The sequence below is a fragment of the Lepidochelys olivacea genome (assembly GCF_965140295.1).
Source record: "Lepidochelys olivacea isolate rLepOli2 genome assembly, chromosome: 2".
NCBI classification, from domain to species: domain Eukaryota; kingdom Metazoa; phylum Chordata; order Testudines; family Cheloniidae; genus Lepidochelys; species Lepidochelys olivacea.
In genome coordinates this window covers 44,390,452-44,406,910 of record NC_140412.1, presented here as the reverse complement: position 1 = coordinate 44,406,910, position 16,459 = coordinate 44,390,452, and the positions used below count along the sequence as shown (strand labels likewise).

Genomic DNA, 16,459 nt, shown 5'->3' with positions numbered 1-16,459 from the left:
AATGGGAATACAATTTTTCAAAGCGAACATGCTTTCCTGCCCGTGTCCGTTCCCATGGTAGCACCGTGACAGCGGCACTCACTGCCGCTACAATGTGGCTCTGTACATTCATGTGCCAGCTGGGTCTGTCTGTTTCCAGTTGCCTCCCCAACCTCCACCCGGCAGCTGTCTGCTGAGCTGAGGAGGGAGCACTCCATGACGCTCTCAACTGCCTGCCAGATTGAGGAGCGACAGGCTCCCCATTCCATAGCTGCTTCTACAATTGGGATGAAAATCCCCCATTCCTTTTAGGAGCCCGCATAGTTGAAGGAAGGGAGATGCTTTCCTATGCCCACCTTCCTGTCTTTTTGGAGGCTGAAAATGCAGCCCCTAACCAGGGCTTGCTAGGTGTGAATGTTCACAGGCATAAAGGGACCCGGCAGCATGCTGGCTGGACATGACACCAGCTGAACCGATAGTCTCCTGCCGTGTTCAGTGGTCATGGTTGACTCTACTTGCAGTTAAACCATTTTTGAGCAGCACCAGCTGCCAACATCTGTTCTCAGAGATGGGTAATTTTGCTAATGTCAGCAGAGCTTTCGAATGTAAGCTCCTCTGGGGCTGGAGCTCTTTTCTTGTCTGTGTTTGTAGAGTGCCTAGGAGAACAGAACCTGGATCCCGATGGGAGCCTCTGGATGCTATTGCAATATAAATGGTAAATACTAATAGCAGCAAGTGATGCTGTCAGAGAGCCGCAATGCAAATAGCCACTTCTTACTCTGCTTTTTAAAATGATAAGTATTAGCAGAGTCAGAAACTGTCCAACACTGATAGGAGGAGTCTCCAAAATCTCTGCAGTAAAGGCCTGAGTTTCAAATATATATTTTAAGTGAAGTTAGTGGATGACAATTGCTTACAGTAGCCAACAGATGGAGCTGTGTTACTGCTAGCTCGGTACCTTCAGCAGGGAATGAAGGCAAACAGTTTGCCTTGAAAGATCCCTTTTGCGGTCTGCAATCATGTAATACATAATGTGGAACTTTACTCCCTATGGCAAGGCCGTGACGCAAGCCGACGAGCACAGAAATTCGTAGTTGGCACTGATATCATAAAGTTGATCTGCTGCAGCACAAAAGGTGTATGTGGTCCTTGGCTGAGCTGAGAATACTGCTATCCAGTCACACAAGGCAAGGTCCTTTCCTCTCCTTCTTTTCAAAGGCTGGTGTGTGTCTGCCAGACAGTTTGAATAACTATTTATTGAAAACAGTTATTTGCAAACTGTTTTTCCAGTGAAACCAGTTTTCTTTCCTTCGCTGCTGGCTCATTGCTGGGTTCCTCCAACCAAATAATTTGGAGTTCAGAGATTGGGTCACAGTTCATCTCAGGAGAGTCACAGAATCTGGTCAATGGTGCTATGTGATTCATACCTACCTCTATACTATGAGCTAGGAGTGCGATTTCCACTCAATGACAGCTAGCGTGAGTATAAACCGTAGTGTAGCTCTGAGAGCACGGGCAGGGGCAGCAGGGGCATGGCTTACCCATGCTGAGTACAAACCCACCTGCACCCTGTGGCTACGTACTCAGCACAGCTAAAGTGTGCCTCTGCGGTCACTGTCCAGTGCTACTGCAGCTACACGGCTAGCACAAGGGTATGCAAGATGAGAACCACACCCTTAGGCTATGTCTACACTATGAGCTATAATGACCTGAACCATCTGCAGCACTCTGGGGATCAGGAACAGGGGAAGGCAGACCGAAGGTGGCACATAATCAGCATGCTGGAGGCAGCAGCTGGGACCTACCTGCAGAGGAGAGGCGAGGGAGCAGGAAAATAGACATCATTTGCTCAGCAGCTGATTTTACTGAAGGAGGTTGTGATACACAGTACCATTAGTGCCAACTGCCAAAGGGTTTCCCACTCTCTGTGTCAGTAACTCCTACCTGATTTGACAAACTCACTACACCTAACACACCACTTCCATGGTATTTATTCCTAAATATTGTCTTGCAAAGTATCGTATGAAAGCCGGCTACACACAGGCCATTAATACAGTTGAGAAATGTATGTACTGACACTATATAAGGAGTTATGTATATATGTACTGAAAATATTCTTGAGAGTCTGTGTCCAAGGCAGGGATGACAAATAGGTTTTTCCAAACAAATGGAAAAGCAAGTTTCTTTCAGATGGGAGGCAAGATAATTATCGCTGTTTCTGATGTAGGTCACGCATCACAATGGAAGCCAAATCTGCAGTTGGAGTAAACAGGGGGATAAGGAGACACCAGAGGAAACCACAGGAAGTCATTCTGACTCTGGGGTCAAAAAAATGAGTTTTGGGAAATATGAGGAAAAGCAAGAAGCCATTTCCCCGAAGAACACCTTTGGTGGAGGGGGGTGATTTGTAATGCTTTGGATCCTGGTTTGAAAACCAGCAAGCTCTTCAGAAAAGACTTAGGCAAGAAACTGTCTTAGGTCTGGTCTACACTACAGATCTATATTGGTATAACTACATCCCTCAGGGGTGTGAAAAATCCACACCCCTGAGCGACATAGTTATACTGACCTAATCCCCTATGTAGACAGCACTATGTCAGTGGGAGAGCTTATCGAGTTGACATAGCTACCACCTCTCAGGGAGATGGATTAAGTACATGTTGGCCTAGAGCATCTTCATTAAAGTGGTACAGCATTTTAAGTGTAGACCTGCCCATAGACAAAGGACTGTAGCCTGTTAGAGTTAAGTTTTTATCTCTAGAAAGCATGTTATACTTTGTTTATTTGTAACCTGTTGTTCTTATTATCCTTGCTTACTTAAATCTTTACCTTTGTCAATAAACTTATATTTGTTTTCAGTTTAAATAGCTTACAGTGATGTGTTGTTATATTGGAGCCGATACTCAGTTGAATCAAATAAGCTGGTGTGTGTATTGCCTCTTTGGGGACAGCGTACCTAGTAATTACTGTGAGTGTCCAGTGACATGGGCTGGACATTATAAGGGGACGTTTGTGAGAAGTTCATGGACTGGGATACACCAGGTGTTAACCTCCAAGGCAAAAACAGGGCTGGCAAAGTTCTGAGGAGAGTGCTTGAGTGTCAGAAATGCTGGTGGTGTGTAGGAGCTGACACCCAGGTACCACAAGAAAGGTTCCCTCATTTGGAGGCAGGGGAGTAACAAATTGACTCACCATCCTGGATGCCCTGAGGCAGCGTCACAGAGATTACTTGTAAATCGAGTTGGGTGAAATTCTGTACCAACTGAAGTCAATGGCAAACTCTCCCATTGACTTCATTGGGTCCTGGATTTCACACATCGTGTTTTTGTCAGTTCGTTGCCATTCCAGATCCAACCGAGCACAATAAAGAGAAGGAAATGCAAAACAAGTTTTCCAGGCAGAGAATTTAAAGATCTAAGCATCTTATTTAAGGAACAAGATAGAGAGGCAAATTGGGGGAGTGCACTGTGCCCCATGGCACTTAGATTGAAAGCAGGTCAGGGATCGAATTTTCTTTGTTTGTACAGTGCCTAGCACAGGGGGTCTTGGTGCATGACTAACGGTCCTAGGTATTCTAGTAATACGAATAAATAATAATCATGATTAATAGAAGTCTGGGTGCTGAAAAGAATTTAGAAGGTGAGGCAGTAAGTGGAATCTCTGAGCACAGATCTCATGTTCTCATTTGTCATCTGGGTTGCTAATGAAAGGGGTTAGTTAGTAGAAAGGCAGATTACAAAGTAGCAACACCTTTTGATACTCCCATGAACTTTATTTAATCTTTTTAGGTTATGCAGTTCCCTATTTCTTGATGATAGAGTTATTTTATATTAGGAGACAAAAAGCTTCAGTTTGCTTTGATAACCCTAATGAGAAATGAGTAGGCTAGCCCAGAATCTTTTTCTTCTGATACTAGTAATTCCAATCTGAAGTTTTTTCTTGATGGCACACTAATAAAGTAGGACTCTGAATATCCATACTCTAGGTGGGATTCATTGCATTGGTAATAGAAGGCAGAGTCTTTCATTTCTAGATCGTCATTCAAATTTAGCCCATGTCAGTAATAAGGAATAACTAAATATTATTTCCATCTGTTGGCTGCTTTGTGGCCTAATGCACCATCTGTGAAAGTGGGCCTTAGTTCACTTCTAGTAGACAAGTGCTCCCATGACATTTGCTACTAGTTCACACCTTTGTTAAGGGTCTAGGCAGATAAGATAATGTTATATGGGCCTGGACACCAAACTGTCCTCTTACTGCTTCCCACTTACAACAGTTATATCAAAAACATAGTCAGAGCTGAATAAGACCCTATGTTAGTTGTGAGCTCATCCTCCAATTCTGTGATGGCTATTTTTCTAAACTGAACTATTGCTTAAATTGTTTCCTCTTTTTTCCTCTTTTCCATCTCAGCACTGTAAAGGGCTTCCAGGTTACTATGAGATGCTACACAGAATTCTCCCATCCTGTCTTTCAGAGATAGTTCTCTTCAAGGCCATTCCTGCAGTTATATTACTGGGCTATTGCTCAAGTTCTTCAGCACGATATCTTATTAGCTGCACAGATGAGCAGATCCACCAAAGGAATAGATTGCAGCTCACTAACTATTCCTTTTTCATAATTTTATTTTATTCTCTATAAGTTCTCATACTGCTGTCCAGTAGTGCAGTAAGTGATGTAACTAACATTGGTCTCATGCAGTTTGTTCTTTCCTTCATCCTCACCTCAGGAGGAGAGTTGTGTGTGCAATGGAATGTTTTGTATTGGTAGGGTTGGTTTGTTGGTTGGTTGGTTGGTTGGCTGGCTTTTTTAAATGTCCATGTTGCTATGCGTTTCTTAGAAAAGGCATAATAGCAAATAAACAACAGGATCTAGCCAACCTTAACAATACAGTTACATCTTACACGTGAATTGGTTTCAATACACCATGACCTTTTAACATTCCTTTGATTTCTGTTAGCATGTGGCTGAATTAGCCTGCTGGCAACCTATGAAACAGTATCACACAAGCTCAGAGTATGACAAGCCCAAGTGTCTCACTGCTAAGCTAATCAAAATCAGTGGGCTTGCATCAGGTGTGAACTGGCCTAATATCACCATCCAGCCTTTCCTATCATTTGTCTCTTGCTGTTTATGGTCAACCTGCTTATGGTTGCCAGCTATTCTTTCCTGAATCTCACCAAATTGAATGAAAAGAATAAAATGAAAAAATGCTCTGTTCATTTCCAATTATCAAAATACTTAAAGGATATAACTTATAAAACAAAAAGATTGTATTATATCAGTGGGAGCAAACACAGATTTGGGACCCAATCCTGCAAACCTCCATTTATAATAGGGCTAGCATACTCTTTCCATTCCCAAGCCTGTACCAACACGTCCCCTCAGAAACCACCCTACCCACACAAAGTTTTGACCGCCTCAAAAAGGGATGTGTTCCAGACACTCAATGAATTTTGATGGAGACTTCATTATTGCTATTTACTTTACATGGAAGCCACTCAGATACTGCAATGATGGACAGCAGTATAAAAGCAATAGATAGATAGTCTCATTGAGGGGACTACTTGTATGAGTAAGAATTTGTAGGACTGAGCCCTTGTATCATAATTTACTAAAGCAATCAAATTCAAGGAACACCATTCATTTTGGTTATCATCATAGCTTCAACTTCAGCAAACTTCATTTCTTCCATATCATATGGACCATGTTGACAGAAAGCATGAGCTCAGAGACCCCACTGCTATTTTCCTAGCACATTACAAGTATGTTTGTTTTCTCATCCAACTTTACTTACAACAGTCCACTCTGAATGACTTGACCAATTCAGGAACACATTTTAACAAGCTCCCTTTATTTGTTTTTCCATGGAAACTTTCATTGGTATACTCATGGAAAAAAAATAAGTAACATTATACAAACATCCTCCTCAGAAATAAAAGCTGCCTATGTTACTTTGTGAAGCAAACAGAAAAATTGGTCTCATTCAGGGAAATGCTGTATTTTCAAAATGGAACACTGGAGTTACAGGTGGAAACCTCCTAACTAGTATGTGTGTAAATTAATAATTGTAGTGCAGTCACTTGCAACACTATTTCTGTAGCACAAGAAATAATCTCTCCCACAAAATCATACTCTGTGTGTCCAGTGATTTTAGTACAAGAGGAGTATTGTGGCTCCCTGCATCAGGGTGCACAATAGAGAAATACACACTCCTCCTCAGAGGGAAGTCAGAGTCGAGGGCTGGTACTAGGGGTGCCCACACTGCACTGTATTAAAGGATACAGCAGCTGCCACACCTGCATGTACTCACCCAGGGGAGTTCTGTGTCTATCTTTGCAGGGAGAACATCGTCACTTACTGTCCAACATAGCAGTGGTTTTAAAAGCCAGAACTTCCACCCATCTGCACTTCTAAAGGGCCTGTGACTGGCTAAATAAATGCTCTCCAGTTGGTTTAAAATAGTGGGACTTGCTCAGACGTGACCATGCTCTTAGGGGTAGTCATAAATGATGAGGAAGTGTCAATAGCAAGAGAGGGAAAATTGCTTTTGTAGTGAGACAACCACTCTCAGTCCTTATTCAAGCCCAAATTGATAGTGTTAAGTTTGCAAATGAATTGTAGCTCAGCAGTTTCTGGCTCACTACAAAAGCAATTTTCCCTCTCTTGGTATTGATACCTCCTCATCAATTATTGGGAGTGGACCACATCCTCCCTGACCTAACTGGCCTTCAACATTGGTTCTCCACTTGTAAGGTAACTTCCTTCTCTTCATGTGCCAATATATATTTATGCCTGTTTTTGTAATTTTCACTCCATGCGTCTGAAGAAGTGGCCTTTTTACCCACAAAAGCTTATGCCCAAATAAACCTGTTAGTCTTTAAGGTGCCACCGGACTCCTTGTTGTTTTTGTGGATACAGACTAACATGGCTACCCCTCTGATACTTGATATCAACCTCTTGAAATATGTTTGAGAGGAATTCCTCTTCTGTGTCATAAGGTTGCCAAATATCCAGCATGGAACCTTTAAATATGATAAATATTTTGGTCACAAGGGAATTTTGGAGGGGCAGATTGTGATCCAGAAGACTCACACTGATTTCAAAGGACTTTGGATCAGACCCTGTGTGAAGGTATTTTATAGATCCCAGCTACCCCTTAGCACCCTAATAATGCCCACAGATCTTCTGACTCACTAGGGTATGTTGTGACATTTACAGCAGAAAGAAAAGGAGTACTTGTGGCACCTTAGAGACTAACCAATTTATTTGAGCATAAGCTTTCGTGAGCTACAGCTCACTTCATCGGATGCATACTGTGGAAAGTGTAGAAGATCTTTTTATACACACAAAGCATGAAAAAATACCTCCCCCCCACCCCACTCTCCTGCTGGTAATAGCTTATCTAAAGTGATCACTCTCCTTACAATGTGTATGATAATCAAGTTGGGCCATTTCCAGCACAAATCCAGGTTTTCTCACCAGCATATTTATCTCCTGACTGAAGAAGTTTTGCTTGCATATTTATAATTTCTCTGGCATGTTTTGTAACTGATTTTTTAAAGTGAGAGAGGTTTGTAACTGTATGATGTGGAATACGATGCCTTTAGAATTTGCATGAGTTCTAGTTTGTCACAGATGGATCTTTTTGCACCTCTTAATGTCACAGGGTCCAATCCCGGGAGAGGCTGGAAGGTGGTAGGTACCCTTGCCTCCCTCTGAAGTCAGTAGGGGTTGAGGGAGCTCCTCATCAGCAGAATTGGGCCCTTACTTTCAAGCATGAGAGCAATTAATATTTCTCTTTCGGAAAGATCTGTTTCTATAATTGGAGCAAATGGAAGGTTTATACTTTATGTAAGGACTGAATTTAGCTGTTAGTTACACATGTATATCCTACATTGACTTCAACAGAGTTACTCCAGATTTACATCAGTGTGTCTGAGAGCACAATTTGGCCCTATATATTATATATTCTTTAAATAAAATATTCGGGGTATTTTCCCTTTATTCTTTGGGTTGTCTTGTCCGAAGTAGCACTGGGCTGCTTGAAGTTGTATTTGTTGAACACCCTTGTTTAATTTTTCTACAAATATCAGACCACAAATGCATCAGATATATTTTAATTTTGTTTAGTAACTTCAAAAACAGGCCAGCTGAATGCTCCTAACGAGGGCAGAATGCCCCATTACCTGCTGGTTTCAGTTTTCCATTATGCTGTGGGCAGCAGCCCCTTAGTGTTACTTAGTGTTGTTCTGGTCACTCTATCATCAGGGTGTTCTCCAGTCTGTCCAGAACTGATGTCATGCTCTATGCAGTCCATTTTGTCCCCAGGTAAGGGGTGAGCTAGGGGAGAAAAAGGGCAGGTTAGGGCATGGCTGGAGCAGTGTCTCTGTCTATTTTGTTCCAGTGTGATGGCTCAGAGAAGGCTATTACAAGCCACATAATTTACAGCTGGCCTAAGGTGCAAGAATTAGGAAGGAACAAGAAGAATGGAAGATCTTGGCCCTGTGTCTACTACAAAGGTGCTGGAATGTTGTCCTTGTACATGTTTTGAGTAGTCAAATATTTCTCAAGGAAGCAAATTGCTGAGTAATTAACTGGTATTACAGAAAATAGAAACTACTCTAGTATGTTGGCAAGATTTTCCCCGATCAAAGCTCCATAAGGTAGGCGAAAAGGACTCTTCAGAAAGAAGTCCTCACCCTCCAAGAGCTACTTGGCATCAACAAATGAATTCAAAGTGTGTTTACATTGACCTGTCACAAGGTGAATTTAGATGTGTTACCATTGCTTATACTTCTGAAGTATGGGTTTGATTTGTGAATGCTCAGTGTTTACAGCTGGGAAAGTAATCTGGGTAAAACAAGAGGAGGGAGTTATTCTTTGTCAGCTAAGTAACTCTAAAAAGAAAGATAATATGCAAGTCTTAGTAAGGCAGCTTGGGTGAATAGCCTAATTTAGAGGATCTGTTGTTTTCATTGTAATGACAGATTATATTTTTCTACACAATGAGATCATTTTATTATAACATTTGAAATATAAACTAAAGCCAAAGTAGCAATTGGCTTTTTCCATGCTGATGTAAAGGCTGGTTTAGTATTTTATAGACTGAGAGCTTGGGGGCACAGTGGGGTGGTCCATTATGTGGATACACTGATCTCTACACCTCAGTAGTGACTGTGCAAGGCCTCAGGTGACACTGCAGCCCCACAGGCTGTAGAAATAGCAGCAGAGCAAGTGCACAGTTGCTCTGCACTTAGTTGCTGGGCTGACTGGGAGGATTCCTTCCCTCAACTCCTCTGAGATCCACTGTGAATAGCCCATCTACTCTGGCTGTGTGCGCAGTGGGAGGCAGGGATTATCTGGCAGTTAGGCAAATAGGAGTGAAATGGATGTTTTAAAATTTAAATCTTTTGCAACATCTCTCTCCATTTTGGAATGTTGATTTTTTTTTGCCCTCACGTTCTGCAAACACATACAGAATCCCGGGCAATCAGTAGAAAACTACCTATGAGATCAGTCAACGCACATTTGTAGTGCAGAGGTCGATATACATTGAAAAGGAAAGAACAGCTGCACAGTGCCCATTATTAAATAAAAAATGGAGTGCCAGGAGTATTTACAGCTTGTAAAAGAAAAACCATGTTGAATATGCTTGAAGTTCTAGGAACAACCTAAACAATTGGTGTAAAACAAACACATGGCATGCAGCCAGAAACCTGTCAAATCAAAACACCCAAATGAGTGCTCTGCTTTCTTCCTGCATGGGGTTCTGTGCATGAGGAGCACATAACAGCAACAGATGGACTATTGCGTAAGACAGCCAGCCCTGTTCAGATTTCCAGTTTATAGCGCTGAGTGAGCCATACACTATATGTAAATTTCTCTCCAGTGCATGCCATTTTACCCAGGTCTCTCTGTTTCTCCTTTAACATCTGGTTCCATTTATTTCTTCTTTGTTAAAATGGTTGGTGGGGATAGGGAAAGATGAGAACATACACAATTATAAGAACAGAAAAAAGCCATCTGGCCCAGCATTTATGGTCAATCTTAATCCCACCATGTTGGTTTTTTTCATGCTCCTTAATCGTTTCCTTCTCCAGAAACAATCTATGTGATCCTGTATTGCCTTCCCAGTAACTTATTCCAGATGGTCAGTTTTGTGCAAAATAGTTCTCTTTTAGCTTTCCATTTATTCCTAGTTTCCTCATTTTTACATCATGTCCCCTAGTTTTTGAACCCTTCTTCTCTATCATCTTTCTTACTCTCTGAAACTATTTGTGTCACAGAGAAAAATCTCTCAAATCCACAATTCCAGCCATGTAAACCTAATGAGGCTTCCTAATTTTTAAATGGAGATATGGGATACAGGTTGGGGTGGGGGTGCAGAGACAGTTTTAAAGGTGGCCAATGAGTGTGAATTCAGCATTACTGCTAACAGAAGTTCTCAGGGTGCTGTTTTTGTTGTTAGCAACAAAAGAGAAAATAGAATGTTTGAATTAAAATGTTTCAGGTATTCTGTATATGGATTCATTTTTCACTAACCTCCTAGAATGTTCTGGACCTTTGTAGAATCTTGTGGAACCTTCCAGACTTTCAGAGAACTACATTTTCCTCAAACCTCCTAGAATGTTATCAGTCATGCCCTTGCAGATATATAAGGGGTAGGGCGTCACAATACAGTTAGTGAGATATAAGAACAAAGTGAAGTAAAGTGAAAGCCCAACTGCGATATTGTGAGCCTTATTTTGATTGACCTTATGGCAAGGAAGGCTCGGCAAAGCTAAGTACTGTGCTGTGATAAGGGACTGCACTCCTGACATTAGTCACAGTGAAAAGAAGTCATTTACAGTAAGATTTGTTTATGATGAGGATGGCTGTATCCAAGTAAAGGAACACTTTACCTGTTTCTGGTCTGTGGCTGACTCTACTGGAAAAGGCCCAACAGAATTGTTTATGAACATTTTTAATGAGAATAAAATAAAGCTTCAGGACTACCCGTGACCACAACTCTGACAATGGCATGAACATGAAGGGAAGAAACAGTGGTGTTCAGGCAGGGATCCTTGAGCTTTCTTCGTGCTTTGTGGCTGCCATTCCCTCAACCTGGTTGTGTCAGATGTAGCATCATCTTCTTTAGATTCAGTATCTCTCTTCAGAGTACTGCAAAGGATATACATCCTGTTTTCAGTATCAGCTATCAGGTGGAAGATCCTCATGGACAATATTACAAATCTGCCCATGAAGCCATTTAGTGACACTCGCTGGGAGAACCGCATTGATAGCATAAGTGACTGAAGTTTCCGACGCTCTGATGGAACTGGTGTAGTTGAATAAAGCTGAGGCTGGAATCTGACATGTGGCACAAAGCCTCGCAAACCAGATCACTGACTTCAAATTTCTGGTCTCAGTTGTGGTTTGGCACAATATCCTGTTCCAACCAAATCTTGTAAGCAAGGTATTATAACCTCAATCGATGGACATTGCGACCACTACTACTTTGCTGAGAAGCTGCCTTGATTTCATTGTGGCCTACAGAGACAACAGATTTGAAGATGCCATCACTGCTGCCAAAGAAATGGCAGAAAACTTGGGAATTGAGCCTCTTTTCAAGGAAATTCATATTCATCTCAAGAAGAGGCAGTTTGGTTACGAGGCCAGAGATGAGGTGACGGAAAACTCGGAAGAAAAATTCAAGAGGGAGTTTATTTGCTAACTCATTGATATTGTTCAAGTGTCCATCAAAAAAGGTTTGGACAAAGGAAGCACCACAAAAAGATCTGGGGTTTTTGTCTGACCTTGGTAAGCTGCCAGCAGATAGGAAAACATTCTTGAATAATTGTACGGATCTTTGCTGACACATGGGGAATGTTCAGATGTCAATGATAAAAACCTCTGTGTCAAATTGGACAATATCTGTCACATTTTGCCACATGGGAAGCACTCTGCACTCCAAGTTCTCCAGTTCATTCATGACGCAGAGCTGAAGGACATTTTTCCTAATGTGTAGAGAGTTTTGAGGATTCTGCTCACTCTGCCGGTCACAGTTATGAGTGGAGAGCACAGCTTTTTGAAGCTCAGGCTCATTAAAACATATCTTTGATCAACGATGGCCTATGAGAGATTGACATTGCTCGCTATTTTATCACTTGAAAATGCCATTGGCCAGACTTTGGATCTCTCTGATATTTTGCTTCAGTTCATGAGGGCAAAGGTGAGAAAAGCAACCTTTTTAACTAAAGGACTAGGGTTAACACATTCTAAGGCTGTCACTTACTGTAACACTATTTAATATGGGTCCATCCAATGTTGGCGCACAGTTCAATTTCTTGATGTTAGTCCATTTCAGTTATTCTTAAAATTAAAAAGTGTCTAGAATCTTAGAGGAAACAATTTTTTATTTGCTTATACATGGCATGAATAAATACAGATTTACAGATCCTAATGTGCACATTTATCATCTTATATGACAGGGATAAATCATGCGTGCAAACCGTGCATCAAAGTCATGAAATGGGGTACAAATGCAATACAAAAATAAGGTATTCAAAAGTTTAACAAATGGAGGGGTGGAGGCACTGAAGACACTCCTTGCCTGGGGCGCCATTTGCTCTAGGGCCAGCCCTGGCAAAAAAGAAATGTTAAGGTTTTTAAGTAAAGATTAAATAGAATTATTTAATCTCTCCTCCCACACAATATTTTATGTAAATTAAAAATGATGTATAGTAAAATGTTGGATAGTATACTGCATGCTCTGTACAGTTCAAAATGAATAAGCTCTTTAAAAAGGGAAAACATGTTAAACATAACAGTGCATTTTGCAAGCCTCTTATCTTTTAGCGATATTTTAGAAATGGGATTTTATTTTTCCAGTCTATTTTCCCTTTATCTCTCTATTTACATTGCCCATAGTTTATGGCTACATTACTGCTTTCTGTCCTACACCTAGCAGATCATGCTGATAACATTTTAAGCAAAAGGTTTGCTTGGTGTTTCAGGGATCATATGACTTACAGTAACTTTAGATTTTAAACAGCCAGTGTTTGAAACATATGCTGTTGGGTCTGACAAGCTCAAATTCTAAGCGATACTATTAACAAGGCCACAAATATCCCTGGTTTGACTTTTAGCAAAATATCCCTTTCAGGTGTGGGAGAGTTTTTTATGCACTAAGGATCCGATGAAGTGAGCTGTAGCTCACGAAAGCTTATGCTCAGATAAATTTGTTAGTCTCTAAGGTGCCACAAGTCCTCCTTTTCTTTTTAAGGATACAGTGTGGACCATGAATGAGCTGAGCAGCAGTACGTTTACTTTTTGAACACTTCACTAGCCAGTCAGAATGCTCTCTTATTTCTGGTGTTTTTAACATATACATTAAACTGATGTGGAGTTGTAACAGTTACTTCAGTATATCTTTTCCTAAGGAAAAAATATATATTTTTCCTTTTTATCTGCCAGCCAGGTTGAAGAGGTAGGAATATTTGCTAACTGTTCAAGATTCAGAATTTCCATTCTGGAGGTCAATGACAATGCAGGAATTAAGTAAAATGGCTGAGACACAGTTATGTAAGTCTTCTGGCAGTAAAACTTGGTGGAAAAAGCAAAACTCGTGCTGAATCTTGTTTCAATTATGTGTTAAGAATCCCAAGACAAATAGGAAAACTTCCTCTGGCAAGTGTTTGAGTGTTGTTATTACATTGTTTTATCATCTTTTCTATTGTTTTAGCTCACAGTGGTTTTAAGGAATCCACAAATGCAGACTCTGGAGAAGAGAACCTTATGAAAGCCAGCTAGTTTTTCTGTGAAAATGTCATGGTTTGATGACACTGTGACACTGAAGGTAGTTCATTTTCCTCTCCTTTTATACATTCCCTTTTCAGTTTCTTCTCCATTCCCTCTATACCACTTTTCCTCTTTTCCTTTCCCCTTCCTGCCTTCTGTTCTTTCTCAGCAAACCCCTCCTCTTCTCCCTCACACTCCCCTTCCTTAGGAGTTGCCTTCTCAGAAGGCTATACACTGGTGGCGTTAGAAAGCAACATAATTAACTCACTTGTGAATGTTTGAATTTCCATGCTTTAGAAGGCAGTGTTTATAAGCTCACACACAAATGCGTGCAAGCAAGTTATTATATCAGAGCTGTGTGTGATGGGTCAGTATTTTTCCACAATGTTTTTCATGGGTATTTTTAGCATTTCTGGTGAGTTCATGTCTTTCAAATTTAACTTATCCCCAAAACTTAATAAAATGGCCATTTTGCTTATCACATGAAATTCTGAACTTCAAATACTGAAGCCACTTTTCAATCAAAAATGTCCTCCTTCTCAGTAGAAAATGAGCTGTTTACTGACTGAAAGAGGGCTTCGACATTTGCATCTAAAAATGTCAGATGTGTTCGTATATAATATGTGGAGGAAGAGGGAGGACAAAGATAAAATAAGTGGCATTTCGCCCAGTGTTATCTTTTATAGAGAACAATTAGGAGCATTTTATAAACACTCTGGCAGAGGGATAGATTTTTCAGTAAAGCATGGATTTCCTTAAAGAAGAAGGATGTTATTTAAAATCCATAGGATTTCAGATGGCAATAATTTTAAGGTAGATCAAACACTAAACCTACAGAAAATTACTTGACATTGTCCTTAGAAGTTTATTCTATGTCTGTTTCAAAAGCTTATGCCTTATGTCATTGGGTGTTACGAGATAAGTTTAAATGCGTAAGTCATGTATAGGAGGATTATATGATATTTGGATATATGCAACATCTATATCTAAACTCAGTCATTTTTTTAAGCAAATGCTTTCATTTAAAGGAAAATAAGGTTGCTGCTCTATTTGAAAATAATGGAAAATATCAGAAAAACACATTTTTTCCTTCTTTGCTTTATTTGATTTTAACAATATTAACAATAATGTTAAAAATCCCTTTAAATCCTTAAAGGCTTCAAATTATAAACACAAAAGCCCATTTAAATTCCTTTCATGAGCTCATGCCTTTGGCCTTTCTCCCCCTCCCATCTGAAACATGAGAGAAACAATAAATAACCTAGTAACGATACTTACAACCTTATCTATAGCTCTCCAAGCACTTTACAAAGTCAGGTAGTCAGTATTGCCCCATTCTACAGATGAAACTGAGTTAAAGAGAGGTGAAGTGACTTGCTCCAGGTCACACAGGGAGTCAATAGCAGAACTGAGGCCATAACCCAAGTCGCCCGATTCTCATTCCCTGCACCACACTCCTGGTGCTATTTCAAGGTTCAGCATTTTCAAAAAGGTTCAGATTTGGCTAATTATTTTTTTCTACCCCTAATTTCTATATCGCTAATGCCTATGATCTATATTCTGTTTCAGCAAATGGAAGAAATGACAGAGTGTGTCAGCCCTAGTTGTCTTGTTAGATCTCCAAGAGCTCCTGAATATCCAGGTAGCAGCCGTTTCCAAGAGCAATTTTTTGGCATTCGTATTACTTGACAAATAAGTTTGCATCCTTTTCTTTCAGACGCAGACCTTGACAGGGTTATCCAGGTTTTGTCATCTTGCGGCTGGATTACCGCAGTGCACTCTGCGTAGGACTATGCTTGAAATCCATCCAGAGGGCGTATCTAGAGCAAAATGCAGGATATTAAGCATTACAAGAGGTCAGAAAATGGGGAAAGAGGCCTTTCTGCTGAAAATTTGGATTTTTCAGTGAAAAATCAAAAAATATATTTTTGATCAAACATAGAAAATAAAAATTTTGATTTTGGAATGCCTCTGCTGTGATGGCTTATGAGTGTTCCAGTCTGGGTTCCTCAGGCTCCCATTCTCTTCCATGGCCCAGACTTCCTGGCTAGACTACAATCTCCCAATATTAGGGTGACCATACATCCCCTCCCAAAACCCCCAAATACCATCCCAGTACACACACACACCTCCAGCTCCTCCACCAAATAGCCCCTCACAGTACACCCACACCCCTCCAGCACCTCCCAAAATAAATACCCCCTCCAACACCCCCCTCACTGTACCCCCCTACAGATTCCCCCCCAGATTCCTCTATTTGGGAACTTGAAATATGGTAACCCTACCCATGATGCAGCATGGTCTCCCCTTTTGCTGAACCCCTGTAGTGCGTCATTGGAGTCCCTGGCCATGAAGCATCATGGGAGATGTAGTCTGAGAGAGGAACCAAGCCCAAAGAAGAGAATGGGGGCATGGAGCAGCTGAACTACAATCCCCATGAGGCACTGTGGCAGTATTTACAAACCAAAAGTTTTTGGTTTTCAGTCAAAACATTAAGTGTTTAGGTTTTGGTTGTTTGTTTGTTTTGAGGGCGGGTTACAAAAAGAGAAAATCTTCCACAGAAAGCAGGCTCTTTTTGTGAAAAAGTTTGTTTAGTCTAAAATCCAATTTTTTATCATAAAACAGTTTTGACAGAAAATTCCCAGCCAGCCTCCATAAGCATGTTATACTTGTCTATAGTCCATACTAGCTGCCCATA

At 40.8% G+C, this 16,459-nt stretch overlaps 1 protein-coding gene across 1 annotated transcript in view; it reads left to right on the top strand.

The window, feature by feature from the left end:
- The window catches only part of PDP1 (pyruvate dehydrogenase phosphatase catalytic subunit 1), a 669,997-nt gene extending 654,363 nt beyond the window's left edge, over positions 1-15,634 (top strand). The window contains exons 2-4 of the transcript XR_014710380.1: positions 13,706-13,819; positions 15,331-15,403; positions 15,479-15,634. The gene's annotated coding sequence lies outside the window, so the exon portion shown is untranslated. The remainder of the gene's footprint in view (positions 1-13,705; positions 13,820-15,330; positions 15,404-15,478) is intronic.
- The last annotated feature ends 825 nt before the right edge of the window (positions 15,635-16,459 follow it).